Here is a 13,452-nt window from a genome sequence, read left to right on the forward strand (position 1 = left end):
ACTGGTGTGTATGTGTCCTGTGTTTGGTTTGTATATGGCACATGTCTAATTAATACAATCTTCCTGTGCTTATAGAATATCATTGTTCTCGGCAGCACTTGTCTTGTTTACAGAAAATTATCTGCTGCCGATAAGGATGCTTTTAACCCCTTCACACCGAAGCCTGTTTTCACCTAAGTGACAGGGCCAATTTTTACAATTTTGACCACTGTCACTTTATGAGGTCATAACTCTGAAACGCTTCAACGGATCCTGGTGATTCTGAGATTGTTTTCTCGTGACATATTGTACTTTATGATGGTGGTAAAATTTCTTCCATATGACTTGCATTTATTTGTGAAAAAAATGGAAATTTGGTGAAAATTGAGACAATTTAGCAATTTTCAAACTTTTAGTTTTTATGCCCTTAAATTAGAGAGTTATATCACATAATATAGTTAATAAACAACATTTCCCACATGTCTGCTTTACATCAGCACAATTTGGAAACATCATTTTTTTTTTTGTTAGGGAGTTATAAGGGTTAAAATTTGACCAGCAATTTCTCATTTTTACAACAAAATTTTCCAAACCATTTTTTTAGGGACCACCTCATACTTGAAGTGACTTTGAGGGGTCTATATGACAGAAAATGCCCAAAAGTGACACCATTCTAAAAATTGCACCCCTCAAGGTACTCTAAACCACATTCAAAAAGATTATTAACCCTTCAGGTGCTTCACAGGAATATTTGGAATGTTTAAAAAAAATTGAACATTTGACTTTTTTTCACAAAATTTTTACTTCAGATCCAATTTGTTTTATTTTAACAAGGGTAACAGGAGAAATTGGACCACAAAAGTCGTTGTACAATTTGTCCTGAGTACGCCGATACCCCATATGTTAGGGTAAACCATTGTTTCGGCACATGGCAGAGCTCGGAAGGGAAGGAGCGCCATTTGACTTTTCAATGCAAAATTTGCTGGAATTGAGATCGGACACCATGTCGCGTATGGAGACCCCTGATGTGCCAAAACAGTGGAAACCCCCCACAAGTAACCCCATATTGGAAACTAGACCCCACAAGGAACTAGATGTGTTGTGAGAACTTTGAACCCCCAAGTGTTTCACTACAGTTTATAACGCAGAGCCGTGAAAATAAAAAAATATATTTTTTTCTACAAAAATGATATTTTAGCATCAAAATTCTTATTTTCTCAAGGGTAACAGGAGAAATTGGACCCCAAAAGTTGTTGTCCAATTTGTATTAATAGAGAAAAGAAAATATATAGCCTTGAAAAGGACTTTTGTTTTTCGGTTACAGCAGCAGTATACCTATGGAAGGACTGTAAGGCAATAAACCCTACCTATATTCCTCTAATCCAAAACTATCCCTCCTCCACCAGCTATCCCTATACTGAATGCCGATAACAGCAGTTTTACTAGAGAAAGCGCAGTATGTAGCCCTGAAAAGGACTTTTGTTTTAATGGTGCAGCAGCCGGTATACAAGTACAGCAATAGCAATTAAACACTGCCTATATGCCTGCTCTAATCTCAGCTCTCCCTCCCAGATCCACTCTCCCTTAAATGCTTCCAGAGGACATTGTGTCGAGCATCGCATCATCAGGTCTCATATAAGACCCAATGACACGATGCGGCTGTCCAATCACAGTAATGCCAGTAGCCAACATGGCTATGGCATTACTGTGTATGGAAGGCAATTATGGCATGTTTATTAGCTGTCTAACAGTTGCAAAACATGTGGGGGGACTTGAGAAAGGCGCTTGAGGACCCGCGATACTTGACCGAGTAACGAGTGTAGCCAAGCACCGCGATGCTTGATCAAAGTATGAAGCCGCGGCGAGCGCGCTTTCTCATCACTTCTAGATACACCTCTGGCTCATAATGTATATAGGGGGCTATGTGTGGTCTCATAATATATGCAGAGGGCTATGTGAGGGCTCATATTGAATATAGAGAAGCTATGTGGGGGCTCCTACTATATATACAGGCTATGTGAGTTCTTACAATGTATGTAGAGGGGCTATGTGAGGACTCATACTGTATGTAGGAAGCTAGGTGTGAGCTCTTACAGTATATAGAGGTATACAGGGGAGCTGTACATGGGCTCATATGGTATGAAGGGGGTGTCAGCATGCATAATTCTGCTCAATATTAAGTTATGCAATAATTCTTAATATAAAATAATAATTGTAATTATCATGTAAATATAAATATTAAGGAGAATTAATTTCAAAATATACTTTCCCACAGCGTGGTTCCAAGAGCGGTATTTTCCTGTATACTGGCCCTTGGAATACTTCTATGTGAGGACATACGTTCTTTTTTTTTGCGGACTCGCTTTAATACTAGTGGCATAACGACTGGTGTCTGAGTGCCGTTTTGAACTTTAACTATTTTTATTCTAATTTTTACTTCTCGACAACAGGTGGTTGTCACCCAAACAGGTAGCTAGAATCCCCAAAGAACCTTGTGTCTTAGGCCAGTGGAATATATATATATATTTCAGAATTAATTTCAGCCTATTGGTTCCCCCCTCCACATCAGTCACTGTCTGTCATGTAGCCCCTTGGGACAATTAATTGTCCAACCCCGGAATTTATAGTAACATTGGTTATAGTGTCCTCTCCTATTCACTGGCCATTTATCCTACAGTAGTATGTCCACCTCCCCATCCAACCATCCATATAATCTAATCTTGTGTAATACTGGGATAAATGGGTTATTATTGTCGATTTATCACTGTTCAAATCAATAGAAACTACTCCGGAATTACATTTTATAGCAATAATGACATTGTATAAAAGTTTTAAGAGGTCAAGGTGGATAATTAGAGTTCATTTCATTTATATGGTAATGAATTGCTTGTGGGCCTGGTCCCTTTATATAACAACTGCTGCTCCTGTTGATGATGTCATGGAATGTTGTGGTTTCTGGCTCCGCCCCCTTGCATTATGACATCACACACATTGTGTAAGGAGCCGCAGAGCCAACATTCCATTTGACAGTTGCAGACAGCGGAGAGAGAGGTAAGTCGTCTCTATGTCATCTCTTGTTGTGTCCTTCATTCTCTTCTATCATCTATTTCTCATTTAATTTTTATTCATTAAGCAGTCTGTATACTATATAATACAAGCACCTCCAAAACAAAGAGTGAACCCCTCAGATTAGGTGATGTCCAAGTTTTACAGCATTTCTTCCAATAGTAAAGGGAGATGTGACAGGATTTATCTTCAAGTACAGAAATGACAATGACTTCCCGATTATCCATCACATTTTATTGGTTTCTGACTTTCTTGCTCATCAGGTCCATAGATTAGTTAAAATTGAGAGAATCCCCGCAGCCATAACTGGAACATGACGACTTCTTGACTTTTAGGCCATGAATTGTTATAGAATCATGCAAATCTGGGAGATTATAGTTATATCCTGTAAAACGAACACATGTAACCTGGAGATAATTATTGGGAAATTCTTGTACAACACCGATGTATATAAATATTAGCACCATAGGTACTGAAACTATTCAAATATTCCCCCATATTGGTAGGATTCATATTGTTTGATGCCTGGTATATTGGGCAATGCACTTCAGTGGAAGCCAGCAGTAACAGCCCACACTTGTAAGGTCACGGAATGTGGTGGTTGTTGGCTCGGCCCACGTTAGCTGTTGCTTGTTATGTCTTAGAGCAGGGGTGGGGAACCTCAGGCCCCAGGGCCATTTACGGCCCTCGATGGCCTTTTATCAGGCTCCAAGCTGGCTCAGGGACCGCGTTCTTGGGCAAGGAGCTGTATTTTGATTGCCACAAGCTCATTATTTTCTTCTTGCTCTGTTAGTACACACGCAGTGTTCACCACTGAACACTGAAGGGCATGCAATGAAAGATTACGTCCTGATACCAATGCCATAGTCAGGATGTACTTTGTGGGCGGACTTTGTACGGCCCCCAAGGATGGTATAAATATCCAAATCGCCCTTCGCAGAAAAAAGATTCCCCACCCCTGTCTTAGAGTGTTGGGATTGTTGATTCTGCCCCCATTAGATGCGTCATATGATGTCAAGGATTGTGGTGGTTGTTGGCTCCACCCACATTAGCTCTTATTTGTCATTTCACCAAATGTTTTGGTTGTTGGTTTTGCCCCCATTAGCTTCTACTTCTGAAGTCACCAAATAGGGATGGTGGCCCTTCAGAAGAGAATGGTTCTTGACTACCTGTTAGCAATTGAAAGGGGCACCTTTGCTGTTATAGGTGAGGAATGCTGCTCCTAGATTGAAGATGCACATGATTCAATAGAGAAACATGGATAAAGTAAAGGAGCTGCAATAAAAAAGCTAGAGATATATCCAAGGAGGGATGGAATCCCTTTTTCTGGATGGGGTTTATCAGAGTTAGGTTAAACAATATATTGTCAACTTTGCTAAAGCCCATAATGGTAATGATAGGATTGATTGTATTGAGCTTGATTGCCTGGAAATTACTAATGTGATGTGATTCTCATTGCAGGAAATTAATTATACATTGGAGCTACTGGCAGACACAGACAGAAGAGGATCTATATGCAAGAACAATATATGAGCCCTTTGCAGCCCACTAACTCATCATTAAGCACAATATCATCTGCTTTGGATGTGGAAATGGGTCCCCTTACCTCATGGCCCGTGTTCAGTTGCACCAGTTCAATGGCCAATAATTTAACCATATAACAGTGCATACAATGCAAATAATCTCTATACAGTACTAATAATAGCTGTGAAATATTGACTCACTAATATCACAGTGCCATATGGTCCCATAGACAATTGAAGCCAAAGAACAGTTGATAATAGCAAACATATAACAATCAGTGCCTCAATGGCTGCTGGGACAAAAACTCATGCCCCATCAATGCAAATGCAAGTGCACAGGGTAATAGACATAATGATCTGAAATTTGCCTGGATAATACATAATCCAATATACCTGTGCCTAGAAAGAAGCGCTGACACAAAAATGGATCAGGACCCCAAAATATCCTAAATGAAGGGGAAGCAGCTTCTATTCTTTCCCTGAGGAAGCCGCCATAGTCGCGGCGATACGCGTGGGTTCGCACCCCACATCCCCTCCTCCCTTTCTTATTTCTCTTTCCCCTTCATTTAGGATATTTTGGGGTCCTGATCCATTTTTGTGTCAGCGCTTCTTTCTAGGCACAGGTATATTGGATTATGTATTATCCAGGCAAATTTCAGATCATTATGTCTATTACCCTGTGCACTTGCATTTGCATTGATGGGGCATGAGTTTTTGTCCCAGCAGCCATTGAGGCACTGATTGTTATATGTTTGCTATTATCAACTGTTCTTTGGCTTCAATTGTCTATGGGACCATATGGCACTGTGATATTAGTGAGTCAATATTTCACAGCTATTATTAGTACTGTATAGAGATTATTTGCATTGTATGCACTGTTATATGGTTAAATTATTGGCCATTGTGCTGAGTATATCCATTACTATCCTTGGGAGGGGAGGGGGATGTGGCTAGTCATTTTCCCTATACTAGGAAATGTCTGTTGTGCACGTTTGTTTTGTGCATTGCATTTTTAAATGTTTTTAGTCTTATAATTTTTTTTTTTTTTTTTTTGTGTGATGTATCTTTGACTATTGTGTTATTGTTTCAATAAAAACTTTATAACCTTTATATAATTGTTTGTGGTGCTCCCATTCATGTGGACATGATCTTTTCCTTTTCTTTTGGATTATCTCTGTTGTTTTTCAGTCCACGGTGAGCCCCAATATCAGTTTTGCATTCAGTGGTGCCCTCCGCTTTCTCTATTACAGTTGCACCAGTTGCAACAACAACATGTACGCCCCTGTCCACCCCTGAATATAACCATAGGAAGGATGACTACAGCTACAGAGGTGACCGTCTGATAGCCTAGCTCAACTACCCACCTCTCCTGAAGACCCTTTCAGCTTTTTGAGACTTGGGTGGAGGACATCATCTCTGAAAATAGGGTCCCACAGCTGCACCCCAACAGTTTGAGCAGCACTCTTAGTTGAGGGCCGCAAAGGGAGGGGCGTAGCCTCTTGCTTTGTATAGACCCACTGAGGATGATTTCATACTCTGGGTCTGTGATCACTCCTAGACTATATTTGGGGGCAGTGTTCTGGATCACTGCGTTGAGAAACACGTGATGGTGTCTCCGCGGTGTTGGATGTTTTGGTCTCCACGAGGTCAATCATCCGTGCCTTTATAGACTTTCTACTAGGCACTGCTCCTGATAGCCAGTTTCCTACTCCACACTGATGAGGGGCAAAAACCCCGAAACAGCTGTCTGTGGATGGATACCATGCTTGGCATAGGTGGTTTTCATTTATTGGATGTTTTCCTTTATTGGATGCTGCCCTTCCCTTGGTTGTTCCTTCCCGGTGAAAGGCCTGGCTATTCACTGCCTGCGTTGAGAAACACGTGATGGTGTCTCCGCGGTGTTGGATGTTTTGGTCTCCATGAGGTCAATCATCCATGCCTTTATACACTCCTAGACTGTTACTTGTGGTGGGATGCAGGTCTGGACAGCTGTCGTCATCCTATTAGATAGATAAGAATTACTATATGTGTGTTTATTCTTTAAAGGGAATCGGTCGCAGCTGAGATGTATATGACCTATTAATATGGGCATACAGGTAATAGAAATGTTAAGCTAGTCCTAACTGTGTGCCTCATGTTAATGGTCCTGTTGTTGAAAAATATTATGGAAGCCTGGAAGAAATCTTTAACATACAGACAGTATATAGCATTTCTCCACAACACAATCTTTTTTTTGGTTGTCTTCTCTTTTGTTATTGGCACTGCAATTTTTCACATTATGTAATTGACCAAAGGATTTAAACTAAATGACTCTTATGAAAAATAGATTTAGTTAGCAAAATATTTAGTGGGAATGTGTTATGAAGCTTTTATGTTTTGGGCATTGACCACTCACTGGTTATTGTTAAGCATTGTGTTTGTGAGATGATTAAAAGGCACTTAGTGCAGAAATTCAGCATAGCCTATATTTCTATTTCCCATATTTCATATTTGGTGCCGAAATTCAAGAAAGGCCATATTAATAAGAGCTCTACATCTCAAACACATTCCTCAACAATAACCAGAAAATTGCCAATCCTTTTAATCATAGTTTAAAGTTAAGCAAGAATTTACTTTAAAGTTTGTCACCCCTTATATCATAAAATAATAAACAGAAACTGCTTTTCTAATAAACTGACATGTCCAGAAGAGATCACTTATTAGCAGTCACCTCATTATCATAACAGGCAGGATTACAATGAGAGATAACAGAATTCACCATTCACAGTATGTAGTGTCACAGCTCACCTCTTCCCCCTTCCTCCAAAATGACATCTGCATGCCACTAAAACATAACATGAATAGAAAACTCTCCCAAGGAAATAGAGTTCCCTATAATGTCTTATGATATATATATATATGTATATGCCCAATGTCCTTATCTCCAAACAGACAAGAGAGCAGCTTTCATAAATGTACAGGAAACAGAATTCAATAATCTGCAATCAGAAATACAGATTATAAAAAAGATTATCATAATCTGATTTCAATTTAGTTCTAAAAATGTATGTAGCACATTCCCTTAAAGAAAAATAATGAAAAATATACCTAAAAAGAGTATTGGATATTTTAAGAAATGTTTAATAGGTTAGAGTAGAGTAGAGTAGGGCCCTGCCAAAAGAGTCTACCTTGTCGTGGTGGCAGGCTTAAAAAAATCTGTTGGTCAAAACAAAAGCTGATGGTTATGTATGTGATATTGTTCCATGGGAACTGTTACAGTGTAATTGGTTTAAACGGGGGGGCAGAAGAGTTTTTCTAAGGGTGGGCGGTGGGACTGTGGAAAGTTCGACGGGTGGAAGCGCAACTGGGGTGGAGCCTGGAGCCTCAAAGGAACCTGAAAATTTTGCCAGTATGGGGCCCTGAAATTCCTTTTGGCAGTTCTGATCAGGAACATAGCTAGCTTACATACAGTTAAGTCCATATATATTTGGACAGAAACAACATTTTTCTAATTTTGGTTATAGACATTACCACATTAAAATTGGATGAAGGGTTTAGGAGTTTCAGCTCCTTGAAGCACCTGCTGTGCGAAACGGCCGTCGTCCAAGCTCCATACATCGCACCCTCCTGCTTACCTGATGTTGTAACGGATTTTTATCTGTCTATGTTTTCCATTAAAATTCACGCTTTCCACTGCTGAATTGGGGTGAGTGCCGCATATTTTTTCTCTCTTATGTGCATACACAAACTGTTGGTTTTCATTTAGTATGCTGAGCACCAATACCCCCTAGCAAGCGTGACGCCTAGCTCTCTGGATCCTACATTTTTGTCCTGGCTATTGCAAGTGGTATCGTTCTAGTGCCGTCCTGCTTTATAGCTCTATGCGATGTACCTATAAGTCTCCCTAACTCTTTCTTCCTCTTGATTAACCAATTGGTCTCTCAATTTGTGTGGAAATATAAAAAAGCTAGACTCCCTCTAAAAATCCTTTCTCTACCCAGAGGCGAGGGTGGCCTCGGCTTGCCAGATTTTCGCACCTATCATAAAGCAATCCATCTTGCTAGATGGATAAACCTAGTAAAACCTAACCCAGATAACTTAAACACGCAACTCGAACTGTCCCTGTTGGGGAAGGAGGCAGATCTTTATCTCTGGACATCTACTACTCCCCCGAAACAAAAACTAGATGACATAATTCTCAACACCTTATCCACTAGACCAGTGGTCCCCAACTCCAGGCCTCGAGGGCCGCCAACAGTGCAGGTTTTCAGGATTTCCTTAGTATTGCACAGGGGTTGGAATCATCACCTGTGCAGATGATCACATTACCGCCGATGCAATACTAAGGAAATCCTGAAAACCTGCACTGTTGGCGGCCCTCGAGGCCTGGAGTTGGGGACCACTGCACTAGGCGTACCTTTATCCCAAACCGTCCTCCATTTTGCCTTTTTCTAGACAATATCCTGCTCAAAGTTGCTCCCTGGCTAACGGATCCCAACTATAAAGATGCCTTCGGACTTTGGGACTCCCTGCCTAATGTTACAATCTCCCAATTTCTGTCTAACAAAGTCCCATGCACTAACAATTGGCCGTCAAACACGTCAAAACAACCCTCCAACCTCCTTCAAAAATACCATATTCGCCATATCATGTCGAATCTTAAGTCAATCGATAGTCAACCCCCTGACTGGTTATGGCTTGAATTCCTGGTTAGGTTGAAATCGCCAATTACCAGATTAGTTTCTAAACTATATGCAAACCTCCTTAAGGCCCCAAACCTATTTAAACCTCTTTATCTCTCTTCCTGGGAGACAGAACTAAAAATCACACTTTCCCTCGGGAAACTCAACAAGTTCTTGCTAACTCCCATGGTTTCTCTAGATGTATTTTACTTCAAGAGAATGCGTTTAAAATTCTTTCTAGAGCGACTTTTTCACCTAGGGCTAACGGACTCTCTGCTGTGCTGGAGATGTTCCCTATCTATAGGGACTCTTCTACATATCTTTTGGCTATGCCCGGGACTATCACATTTCTGGTCCGGCATAAATAAATCTTTACAAAGTATGGGCCTAATGGCGACCTGACTCCCCAAGATGTAATACTCTCTCTCCCTTCCACAACTTTTAAACCAGGGAAGCATGGGCTGCTTCCCATCCTAGTTGCTGCCTCCAAACATTTGATTTCTTCACATTGGAGGCAAGTAACTCCCCCAACGCTGAAAGACTGGACTTCAAAGGTTCAGGATCTATTTCGCTTGGAGGAACTTTCTAGTTGGGAAACTCGCTCCCACGAGAGATTCCAAAACTCTTGGCTTCCCTGGATTAAATTTTCATCCCATTCTGATGGTCTTAACCACCCCTCCACCTGAATTCCATCTCTACCTACGTAACGCTATGCTGTGTACGACTTTTGTTTTTCGCCCTCTCCTCCTTCCAAGGTTTGACGATGCGATGCCGTGACTGTGCCCACCATCTCGATTGCCTCGCCACTTCGTCTCACATATCTTCTAAACGAGCCTTTTTGTCCTTCCTCACTCCCAGAAACGAATAAATTGCTTAAAGTTAATTCCTACCGTCACACCCTGTGGCCTTTATTCATTTTACAAGCTTATTTTTTCGTTTTTAGGCTACTTTCTTTAGGCCTGAACCAGTTAGTTCATGTTTTATGCTCACTTGTTTCTTTTTTCAGTTGTATGTGCATTGATTTCCTGTATCCTCTAGTGCATCTCAGTCTCTCCTGAATCAATATATACTTGAGATCTACCTGTGAGCATTTATGTTCTGTTATGTGTCTTTGTTTTGTGAAAACTTAAATAAAGAATTAAAAAAAAAAAAGAATTTTTGCTTTCTTGGCCTTTTTTCAGAGAATACAAATGATAACACCAAAACTTTTTCTCCACTCATGGTTAGTGATTGGGTGAAGCCATCTATTGTCAATCTACTGCGTTTTATCTTTTAAAATCATAATGACAACCCAAAACATCCAAAGAACCCTGATCAAAAGTTCACATACCCCATTTCTTAATACCATGTATTAAAAGAAGAAATTGAACCCCAAAAGTTGTTCTACAATTTGTCCTGAGTACGCTGATACCCCATATGTGGGGGTAAACCACTGTTTGGGTGCATGGGAGAGCTCGGAAGGGAAGGAGTGCCGTTTGACTTTTCAATGCAAAATTGACAGGAATTGAGATGGGATGCCATGTTGCATTTGGAGAGCCACTGATGTGCCTAAACTTTGAAACCCCCCACAAGTGACACCATTTTGGAAAGTAGACCCCCTAAGGAACTCATCTAGATGTGTTGTGAGAGCTTTTAACCCCCAAGTGTTTCACTACAGTTTATAACGCAGAGCCGTGCAAATAAAAAATACTTATTTTTCCACAAAAATTATTTTTAGCACACAGTTTTGTATTTTCCCAAGGGTAGGAGGAGAAATTGGACCCCAAAAGTTGTTGTCCAATTTGTTCTGAGTATGCTGACACCCCATATCTGGGGGGAACCACCGTTTGGGTGCATGGGAGGGCTCAGAAGGGAAGGAGCGCCATTTGTAATGCAGACTTAGATGGAATGGTCTGCAGGCGTCACATTGTGTTTGCAGAGCCCCTAATGTACCTAAACAGTAGAAACCCCCCACAAGTGACCACATATTGGAAACTAGACCCCCCAAGGAACTTATCTATATGTGTTGTGAGAACTTTGAACCCCCAAGTGTTTCACTACAGTTTATAACGCAGAGCCGTGAAAATAAAAAATCCTTTTTTTTCCCACAAAAATTAGTCCCCAGTTTTGTATTTTCCCAAGGGTAACAGGAGAAATTGAACCCCAAAAGTTGTTGTAAAATTTGTCCTGAGTATGCTGATACCCCATATGTTGGGGTAAACCCCTGTTTGGGCACACGGGAGAGCTCGAAAGGGAAGGAGCAATGTTTTACTTTCTCAACGCAGAATTGGCTGGAATTGAGATCGGACGCCATGTCGCGTTTGGAGAGACCCTGATTTGCCTAAACAGTGGAAACCCCCCGCAAGTGAAACCATTTTGGAAAGTAGACCCACTATGGAACTTATCTAGATGTGTGGTGAGCACGTTTAACCCACCAAGTTTATAATGCAGAGCCGTAAAAATAAAGCAAAAATTGTTTCCCACAAACATTTTTTTTTAGCCCCCAGTTTTGTATTTTCTTGAGGGTAACAGAAGAAATTGGAACCCAAAAGTTGTTGTCCAATTTGTCCTGAGTACGCTGATACCCCATATGTGGGGGGAACCACCGTTTGGGTTCATGGGAGGGCTCGGAAGGGAAGGAGCGCCATTTGGAAGCAAACTTAGATGGAATGGTCTGCAGCTGTCACGTTGCGTTTGCAGAGCCCCTAATGTACCTAAACAGTAGAAACCCCCCACAATTGACACCATTTTGTAAAGTAGACCCCCTAAGGAACTCATTTAGATGTGTTGTGAGAGTTTTGAACCCCCAAGTGTTTCACTACAGTTTATAACGCAGAGCCGTGAAAATAAAAAAATCCTTTTTTTTCCCACAAAAATTATTTTTTAGCCCCAGTTTTGTATTTTCCCAAGGGTAACAGGAGAAAATGGACTCAAAAAGTTGTTGTCCAATTTGTCCTGAGTACGTTGGGGTAAACCCCTGTTTGGGCACACGGGAGAGCTCGGAAGGGAAGGAGCACTGTTTTACTTTTTCAACGCAGAATTGGCTGGAATTGAGATCGGACGCCATGTCGCGTTTGGAGAGACCATGATGTGCCTAAACAGTGGAAACCTCCCAATTATGACTGAAACCCTAATCCAAACACACCCCTAATCCTAATCCCAATGGTAACCCTAACCACACCACTAACCCTAATCCAAACCCTATTCCCAACCATAAATGTAATCCAAACCCTAACCCTAACTTTAGCCCCAACCCTAAACGTAGCCCCAACCCTAACTGTAGCCTTAACCCTAGCCCCACCCCTAACCGTAGCCCTAATCCTAGCCCTAACCCTAGCCCTAACCCTAATCCTAGACCTAACCCTAACCCTAGCCCTAGCCCAAACCCTAGCCCTAACCCTAGCCCTAACCCTATCCCTAACCCTAGCCCTAACCCTAATGGGAAAATGGAAATAAATACATTTTTTTAATTTTTTAATTTTTCCCTAACTAAGGAGGTGATGAAGGGGGGTTTGATTTACTTTTATAGCGGGTTTTTTAGCGGATTTTTATGATTGGCAGCCTTTCACACTGAAAGACGCTTTTTATTGCAAAAAATATTTTTTGCGTTACCACATTTTGAAGGCTATAATTTTTCCATATTTAAGTCCACAGAGTCACATGAGGTCTTGTTTTTTGCAGGACGAGTTGACGATTTTATTGGTTACATTTTCAGGCACGTGACATTTTTTGATCGCTTTTTATTCCGATTTTTGTGAAGCAGAATGACCAAAACCAGCTATTCATGAATTTCTTTTGGGGGAGGCGTTTATATTGTTCCGCGTTTGGTAAAATTGATAAAGAAGTTTTATTCTTCGGGTCAGTACGATTACAGCGATACCTCATTTATATCTTTTTTATGGTTTTGCGCTTTTTTTTACAATAAAAACTATTTTATAGAAAAAATAATTATTTTTGCATTGCTTTATTCTGAGGACTATAACTTTTTTATTTTTTTGCTGATGATGCTGTATGGTGGCTCGTTTTTTGCGGGAAAAGATGACATTTTCAGTGGTACCATGGTTATTTATATCCGTCTTTTTGATCGAGTGTAATTCCACTTTTTGTTTGGCAGTATGAGAATAAAGCGTTGTTTTTTGCCTTGTTTTTTTTTTTTACGGTGTTCACTGAAGGGGTTAACTAGTGATACAGTTTTATAGGTGGGGTCGTTATAGACGCGGCGATACTAAGTATGTGTACTTTTA

This window comes from Ranitomeya imitator, chromosome 4 (assembly GCF_032444005.1).
Source record: "Ranitomeya imitator isolate aRanImi1 chromosome 4, aRanImi1.pri, whole genome shotgun sequence".
NCBI classification, from domain to species: domain Eukaryota; kingdom Metazoa; phylum Chordata; class Amphibia; order Anura; family Dendrobatidae; genus Ranitomeya; species Ranitomeya imitator.